General features: G+C 38.0%; 1 long non-coding RNA gene across 1 annotated transcript; it reads left to right on the top strand.

Annotated features, from left to right (window-relative positions):
* Positions 1-379: 379 nt before the first annotated feature.
* On the top strand, positions 380-7497 carry LOC106837705 (uncharacterized). The gene is made up of 3 exons (XR_011506886.1): positions 380-678; positions 1960-1999; positions 3025-7497. It is a non-coding gene; the product is annotated as an uncharacterized lncRNA (long non-coding RNA).
* The last annotated feature ends 391 nt before the right edge of the window (positions 7498-7888 follow it).

The raw sequence follows: 7888 nt of genomic DNA, 5'->3' as shown, positions 1-7888 counted from the left end.
GGCAGAGCTCATTACGGGCCACATTGGAGGCTGGTTACTACCGTGCCCGTATGAAAAAGATGGCTTTCAAATTAGGATAATTTGAGAAATTGTGTGTTTGTGAATAGTTTGTTTTCTTACAAAGGGACAATTTACAAAGGTGTGTGCAAGGAGTAGGGAGACCACGAAGGAATCCTGCAAGTGCCCGGAGCTAGAAGCAGTAGAGCTGTTTTCACCCTACACCCAAAAGGACAAGAAGAGGAGGGAGAGGTTACTGGACCTCTGAAGAGAGAATCTTGGAGAGCAGGCCCACCTTGAGGGGAGCTGTGTTATTCTGATGAGAAACACTGCCTGCGATATGCTAGGACATGTGGGAGCTGATTGTTCATGTCTTTTCCCGACTCGGCCTTCAGTGATGTAACATTGGTAGCCACACAGGTTGTGGTGGTGGTATTATACCGCAGAAATCAGTGAATACTACAAACCAGAACTTTTTCTTTTCTTTTTTTCAGAGAGCCAGTTGTTAAACATTTACAAGCACACTACTGGACACAGCCAGCCTGAGACAACCTCTTGATGTGGGAGCTAAGAAAAACTCATACACAGACCTCACTCTCAAGATAGAAGGAGGACCAGACTCCCCCAGGAGTCTCTTGGTGTGTGCTACTCGAACCATCAAGCATGTCTCCAGTTTCTTCGGTGAGCAACTGTGTGGACAGTGATTCAATTTACTGAAAGAAAAATAGACAAAGTATTATTTGTCACAATATCTCTTAATTATACTTTCCTGCTCATCCTTATCACTCCTCATTTCCCACATCAGTGGAGGTAACTTTGGCAGACAATTGAAAACATTGGATTTTCTAGCAGGGTCGGCGAATGAGTTTATTTGTTTATTTTTATTTTTTTAAACAATAAAACTGACTCTAAGTTAAGGGAGAATTTATTAGAAAGATGTGAAAGAGCTCAGAGAATCAAAAAGGGACCTGAAGAATGAGGGTCACTGAGGGCAGGACCAGGGCAGCTCCAGATTATCCAAGTGGTAGGAAGTTATCAATGATCTCCTCAGAGAATCGCTGTTGAAATAAATCCTATTCCTTTTTTTTAACAGTCCTGGAGTTACTTTGCTCAAGATGCACTGTCATAGAATAAAATATGATTGGCCAACTTAGGTTAATGACTACTTTGGCAAGAAGAAGGCAGGGTTCCTCGACCGACAGTCCCACTGGGACTGTCACAATAAGGAGCCAGTAATTCCTAAGGAATTCAGAGTGCTCTTAAGAACAGGAGAGTGAATGGGTGCTGGGAAGCCAAGGAGAGGTGAATGTCCACTGCATTCTGGGACATGACCTTCCTCCAGTTGGGGGTCGGGTACCATTAATGTGGAAGTAATGGCAAATTAATTGTTATTTAAAGGTCTCTAGGTGTAATGTCAATAGTGCAGAATGTCACACTATTTAACATTGAGAGTTAACATTGAAAAAAATCACAGGTATGTAAATAAATGTTGAACTAAAATAAACAAGAAACTGAAAGAAAAGCTAAAAGGTGCTGACGTTTAAAAGGAAGATCAAACGCTACTGTTTTATCAAACCTGATGAACAGATAAGTATGTTCCAGTAGCATTCGGAGTAGGTAGAAAATTTAGAGTTAAAATGGAGACAGGCTGTGAGTATTATGAGTTTGTAGACTTTCTGGTATACTTCAGTTGTAAACATGAGTTAAAAGAAAATGCTTGACCTTTAAAGCCATGGGCCCCGTGACCCTGCATGGTTCCCCTGCTCTCTCCTCCACTCCTCTGAGCTCTGCTGTCCTTCAAGACCCAGCACACGTGTCTTCTCTCAGAGCCTTCCTGGACCAGCTCACTCCAGCCCAATCCACGGTTAAATAGCACCTCTTGTCCCATGCACTTGGCACTTCCCAAATGTCCTCCTAGGTTGTTCCACATCTTCTGATGTGTGCATCCTGATCCTCATCTAGGTTCCAGGAATACTGGAGGCAAGATCTCTGTCTGATGATGGTAAGTTGGCTGTTGGAGGTTTAATATAACTTTTTAAAACTTTGGTCTTTCTTCCCTTTTCTAGTTCCTCTTCTGCGTAAACCTTGAAAATAGGGACCTTAACAAGGATTTCCCTCTCCTTCCTCTTTTTTTCTACCTCACAATGTTCTTGAAAGAATTAACAAGAGAATATGTGTAAGAGCCCAGGCAGGAGTTACACGCGGTGTTTTAATTTTGTTTGATGCTCTTTCCCCTATCAGCCAAGATCACCCAAGCACAAAGAAAGATTCTCGTTATGGTTACTAATATTGATAGTATTCGTCTCATGCTACACGTTCTTCCTCAATGATCTCATCCACTTGGGCAATTTCGACTGTGATCTTTTAAGGGGGTGATGTTCCATCTGCCTCCAGCTGACTCATTTCCTAAGCCCCAGGCCCATATTTCCAACTGGATGTTCTGTAAACATCTCACACTCAACACGTCCTGAATTGAACTCATCCTGCCATACAAACCTAGTCCTTTTTATTGAAGCGCTTGATCACAAGTCACAACTGAGCTAGGTGTGACTTAGACGACATCTCAGGAACGTTTCAGCTCCAGCATCTCCCTCTCACTCCCTCCCACTTAATATCCTGCTTGAGTCTATCACTGTGTCCTGACATTTGATTTTCTCTGCAGTCACATGTCTGCCCCCCACCTCAGCCCATGCTCCACGCTGTCACTAGAGTTCTTTTCCTCAACCCTCACAGGGTCTCATCAAACCCCAGCACTCTCCCCACACACCAAAGCTTAAGTCTCCCTGCTGTTGCATGTGCACAGATTGTAGCCCCAACCAAACCTTCTGGCCTCATCTCTACAATCCCCAAACCTAATGCCACCTCCTTGTTTCACATTCTCAGAATATGCCCTCCACTGTACACAATTAACTTGGTTGAAGTTTTTTCCTTTGTCTTCAATAGCCTTGCCACCAGGTTCTTCCTAAGCTTGCATCTTCCAAGACACTGTACTAATTTTTTTTCCTTTTTTCTTTTTTTTCTTTTGAGGAAGATTAGCCCTGAACTAACATCTACTGCCAATCCTGTTTTTGCTGAGGAAGATTGGCCCTGAGCTACCCTCTGTGCCCATCGTGTTTTTTATGTGTAGGATGTCTGCTACAGCATGGCTTGATAAGTGGTGCGTATGTCCACGCCTGGGATCCAAACTGGTGAACCCTGGGCTGCCGAAGCAGAGCACATGAACTTGACTGCTATGCCACTGGGGTGGCCCCTGACACTTTACTAATTTTAACAGTTAAAATTAATTGTTCCTTCAAGTAATAACTATTCATTATAGAGAACTGAATATGTGCTGGGGATTTACAAACATTGTTACATTAAATCCTAACCACAATTGAGCAAGTTAGGTATTACCGACCCATGATCCCTTATCCAGTCATGAGGCCAGCTGTGCTTCCAAATTCAGAATGTCTTGTTTTTTAGAAAGGCAGTATAATGAAATGCGTCTCAGTTTCCCCATCTGTAAAGTGGGGAGGATAAGTGCTAGGAGAGTACCTTCCTCAGGAGGTTGTTGCGGAACAGGCAATGTGTTCAGTCAGAGAAGAGTCTAGTGAGATCCCTTATTAACTGCATTTTAGGGGTCTATTTGATGGTTATAAATAGTGCATAATAGCTTATGAACTATGCCTTACTAAGAAAATAAGTGGATATAACTTTTACAGTTGCCTGATTTGTATCAGGAAAGTAATTTGGTTGGTGAGAACTTTGTCGGATGTTGTGCTGCTTATTCTTTTTTTCTTTTCTCTACTTTCTTTACTTTCACTTCCTTCTGCTACTTACCACACCCTTTACTCAGCACTTCCTATCAAAATCACAGGCCTCTTGCTCCTGCAGTAAAAACTCTTTCTTCGATTTTCTGGCCCATTTTCCTATTAATTCATAATTCTCTCTGACATTGCCAGAGAAAATTTATGGGAGGTGGGGGAATGGATGAAATAGGTGAAGGGGATTAAGAGTACAAACCTCCAGTTATAAAATAAGTCACAAGAATGTGACATACAGCATAGGGAATATTGTGAATGATATTGTAATAACTTTCTATAGTGACAGGTGGTCACTAGACTTGTCGTGGTGATCATTTTGTAATGTATATAAATGTTGAATCACTATGCTATACACCTGAAACTAATATAATATTGTATGTCAGCTATACTTCAATAAAAAAATTATGCTAAATTATTCCCTTCTCTGACAAAAATACTTCATGACAATTATGCTAATTTTTAGGAATTCAATGAAAATACCACTAACAAACTCATTTCCTTTACTCTTCCATGGGTCTGGATACACAAGAGACCAAGAATATAGTGCTGGCAGGGACTGTGAAGATCAACCAGCACAAATGACCTGGGTTTCTTTGGTTATCTACTACCTTTGAAGAAACTAAAGAGCAGGGAGGGGGACCAGCTCAAACTCACACAGCTAGTTAGTGACACAACACTAGCTGGATCCCAGCTGCCACCCCCCCCCCCACCCCCCACCACCTCTATCCCCAGGCAATCACTAATCTGCTTTCTGTCACTATAGATTGTTTTCCTAGAATTTCATAAAAATGGATTCATACAGTTTGTACTTTTTGTATCTGGCTTCTTTCGCTCAACATGTCTTTGAGATTCATCCACATTGTTGCATATATTGGAAGAGTGTTCTTTTTTATTATTGAGTAGTGTTTCATTATAAAGACATATCACAATTTATTTATCCATTCTTCTGCTGATAGGCATTTGAGCTATTTCCACGTTTTGACCATTATGAATAAAACTGCTATGAACATCCTCGTATATGGTTTTTTGTGAATATATATTTTCATTCTTCTTGGGTAAATACTTATGAGTAGAACTGATGGATCATAGGATAGGTACATATTTCATTTTATAAAAAATTACCAGTCACTGGGGCTGGCCTGGTGGCACAGTGGTTAAGTTTGCGTGCTCTGCTTCAGCAGCCTAGGATTCACAGGTTCGGATCCCAGGCACAGACCTACACCCTACTTATCAAGCCATGCTGTGGCGGCATCCCATATACAAAATAGAGGAAGATTGGCACAGATGTTAGCTCAGGGCCAATCTTTGTCACACACACGCAAAAATTTACCAGTCACTTCATATCTTCACTCAATATTGGGCTTGGCAGTCGTATTAGTCAGGGTTCTTCAGAGAAACAGAACAAATAAAATATAAAAGGAGATTTAATATAAGGAATTGGCTCATATGATTATGGAGACTAAGTCCATGACCTGCCATCTGCAAGTGGGAGAGCAAGTCCTAAGGCCTGAGAACCAAGGGAGCTTATGATGTAATTCCCACTCCAAGGGTCAGAGATGATGAGATCCTCAAGCAATGAGGCAGAGAAAAGGGGGAAATTCCTCCGTCTTCCACTTTTGTTCTTTTCAGACCTTCAATGGATTAGATGATGCCCACCCACATTGAGGAGAGCAATTTACAGAGTCCATCAATTCAAATACTAATCTCATCTGGAAATATCCTTACAGACACACTCAGAAATAATGTGTAACCAAATACCTGGGCATCCCCTGATCTAGTCAAATTGACACATAAAATTAACTATCATATTAGTCTTTTAAATTTTAATCTTTCTAGTCGGTGTGAAACTATTTATTGTGATTTGAATTTGCATTTCCCTGATGACTAATTTGTATTTCCCTGATGAATTTTCATGTGATTATTGGCCATTTCCTATCCCTCCTTGTGTGAGGTGTTTATTCAAATCTTTTGTCTATTTTTAATTGAGTTGTGCTGTCCTTTTAATATTGAGCTGTAAAAGTTCTTTATATATTCTGAATGCAATTCCTTTGTAAGATATACGTGTTACAAATGTATTCTTCTAATCAGTGGCTTGCATTTTCATATTATTATTTTGTACTATTTATTCCTCATATTTTTGTTAGAAGAGCTCATTTTTTTATTTTAGTGAAATCTAATTTATCATTTTCTTTTATGTATTGTGCTTTTTGTATCTTATCAAAACATCTTTTTTTTACATACCCTGATGTTGCAAAGATTTTCTCCTATTTTTTTCCAGAAGCTTTATTAAAGTTTTAACTTTTGTATTTATGTCTATGACCCATTTTGATTTATTTTTGTGTATAGTATGAGGTGAGAGTTGAGGTTCATTTTTTTCTATCCAGATTTCTACTTGTTTCAGCGCCATTTTTTCAAAGACTATACTTTCTCATTGAAATACTTTTGTACCATTGTTGAAAATCAATTGACTGTGAATGTATATCTCTATTTTTGTACTCTGTTCTATTCTGTTGGTCTACATGTCTGTGATTATGAGAAATCACACTGTCTTGATCATTTTAGCTTTACAGTAAGGCTTTAAATCAGGTAAATCAGTAATTTCTCCAACTTTTTCTTTTTTCAAAATTATTTTGTCTATTCTTGGTTCTTTTATAATCAGCTTGTCAATTTTTACAAAAAAGCCTGTTGGAATTTTGGTTAGAATTGCATTGAATCTATAGATCAATTTGGGGAGAAATGACATCTTAACAACATGAAGCCTTCTAATCTGTGAACATGGCATATTTCACCATTTATTCAGACCTTTAAATTCTCTTAGCAGTGTTTTGTACTTTTCAGTGTATAGGCTTTGTACATATTTAATTTGCCAGAAGTATTACATTTTTTATGTTATAAACAAAATTTTAATTTCATTTTCTAATTTTAATTTCATTGTATCAAAATACAATTGACTTTTCTATACTAACTTTATACCTTGGGCACTTATGAGCTGTGGTAGCATTTTTCTTGGTTTTCAGGATTTTCTATCAATATAATTATTTCATTTGTGAATAAAGCCAGGTTTATTTTTCCATTTTCAATTTCTGTGTCTTCTGTTTCTCTCTTTCCTTTTTCCCCCTTTATTGTCCTTCCAGTATCTCTAGCACAATATTGAATAGAAATGGTGAGAATGGACAAGATTGCTGTGTTGCCAAATCTAGGGAAAAAGTATTCAGTCTTTCAACATAAAGGATGATGTTAGCCTTAAGATTTGTTTTGTATTGTTTTGTTTTGTTTTGTAGATGTCCTGTATTAAATTGAGAAAGTTACTTTCTATTCCAAGTTTATTTTATCAAAAGAGATTTTATCAAAATTCACTCTCGATATGGTGAGTTACATCAATCAACGTTCAAATGTTAACCACCTTTGCATTCCTGGAATAAACCATCACTTGTTCATAACGTATTATCCTTTTTATATCTTGTTGAATTTCGTCTGCAGGAATTTGTTTAGGAATTTTACATCTATGCTCATGAGGAAAATTGGTCTGTAATTTTACTTTCTTGTAACATCTATGTCCGGTTTTGGTGTCAGGTTAATATTGGCTTCATGTAATGAGTTGGAAATTATTCCTTCCTTCTATGTTTTCTGAAATAGTTTTTGAAGGCTTTGTATTATTTCTTCCTTAAATGACTGATAGAATTCACTAGTAGAGCCATCTGGGACTGGGGTTTTCTTTGTGTCAAGGTTTTAAATTGCTAATTCAATTTCTTTAGTAGCTTTAAGATTATTTGGATTTTCTATTTCTTCTTATGTCAGTTTGGTAAATTTTGTCCTTCAAGGAAGTTGTCTATTCCATCTATTGACCTAAGTTGTTTATAATATCTCCTTATTATCCTTTAATGCTGTAGGCTGTTTAGCTGTGTTTCCTCTTTTTTCCCTGATATTGGTAACTTGTACCATCTCTCTTTTTTTATTGAACTTTTCAAAGAACCAACTTTTGTTTTCATTAATATTCTCTGTTTCTCTATGTTTCTGTTTCATTTATTTCTGCTCTTATCTTTCTTATTTTTTTCTAACTGCTGACTTTGAGTTTAATTTGCTCTTCT

Source organism: Equus asinus, chromosome 11, assembly GCF_041296235.1.
Source record: "Equus asinus isolate D_3611 breed Donkey chromosome 11, EquAss-T2T_v2, whole genome shotgun sequence".
NCBI classification, from domain to species: Eukaryota; Metazoa; Chordata; class Mammalia; order Perissodactyla; family Equidae; genus Equus; species Equus asinus.
Note: the sequence above shows the minus strand (reverse complement) of the source record. Positions and strands in the feature narration are given on the sequence as shown.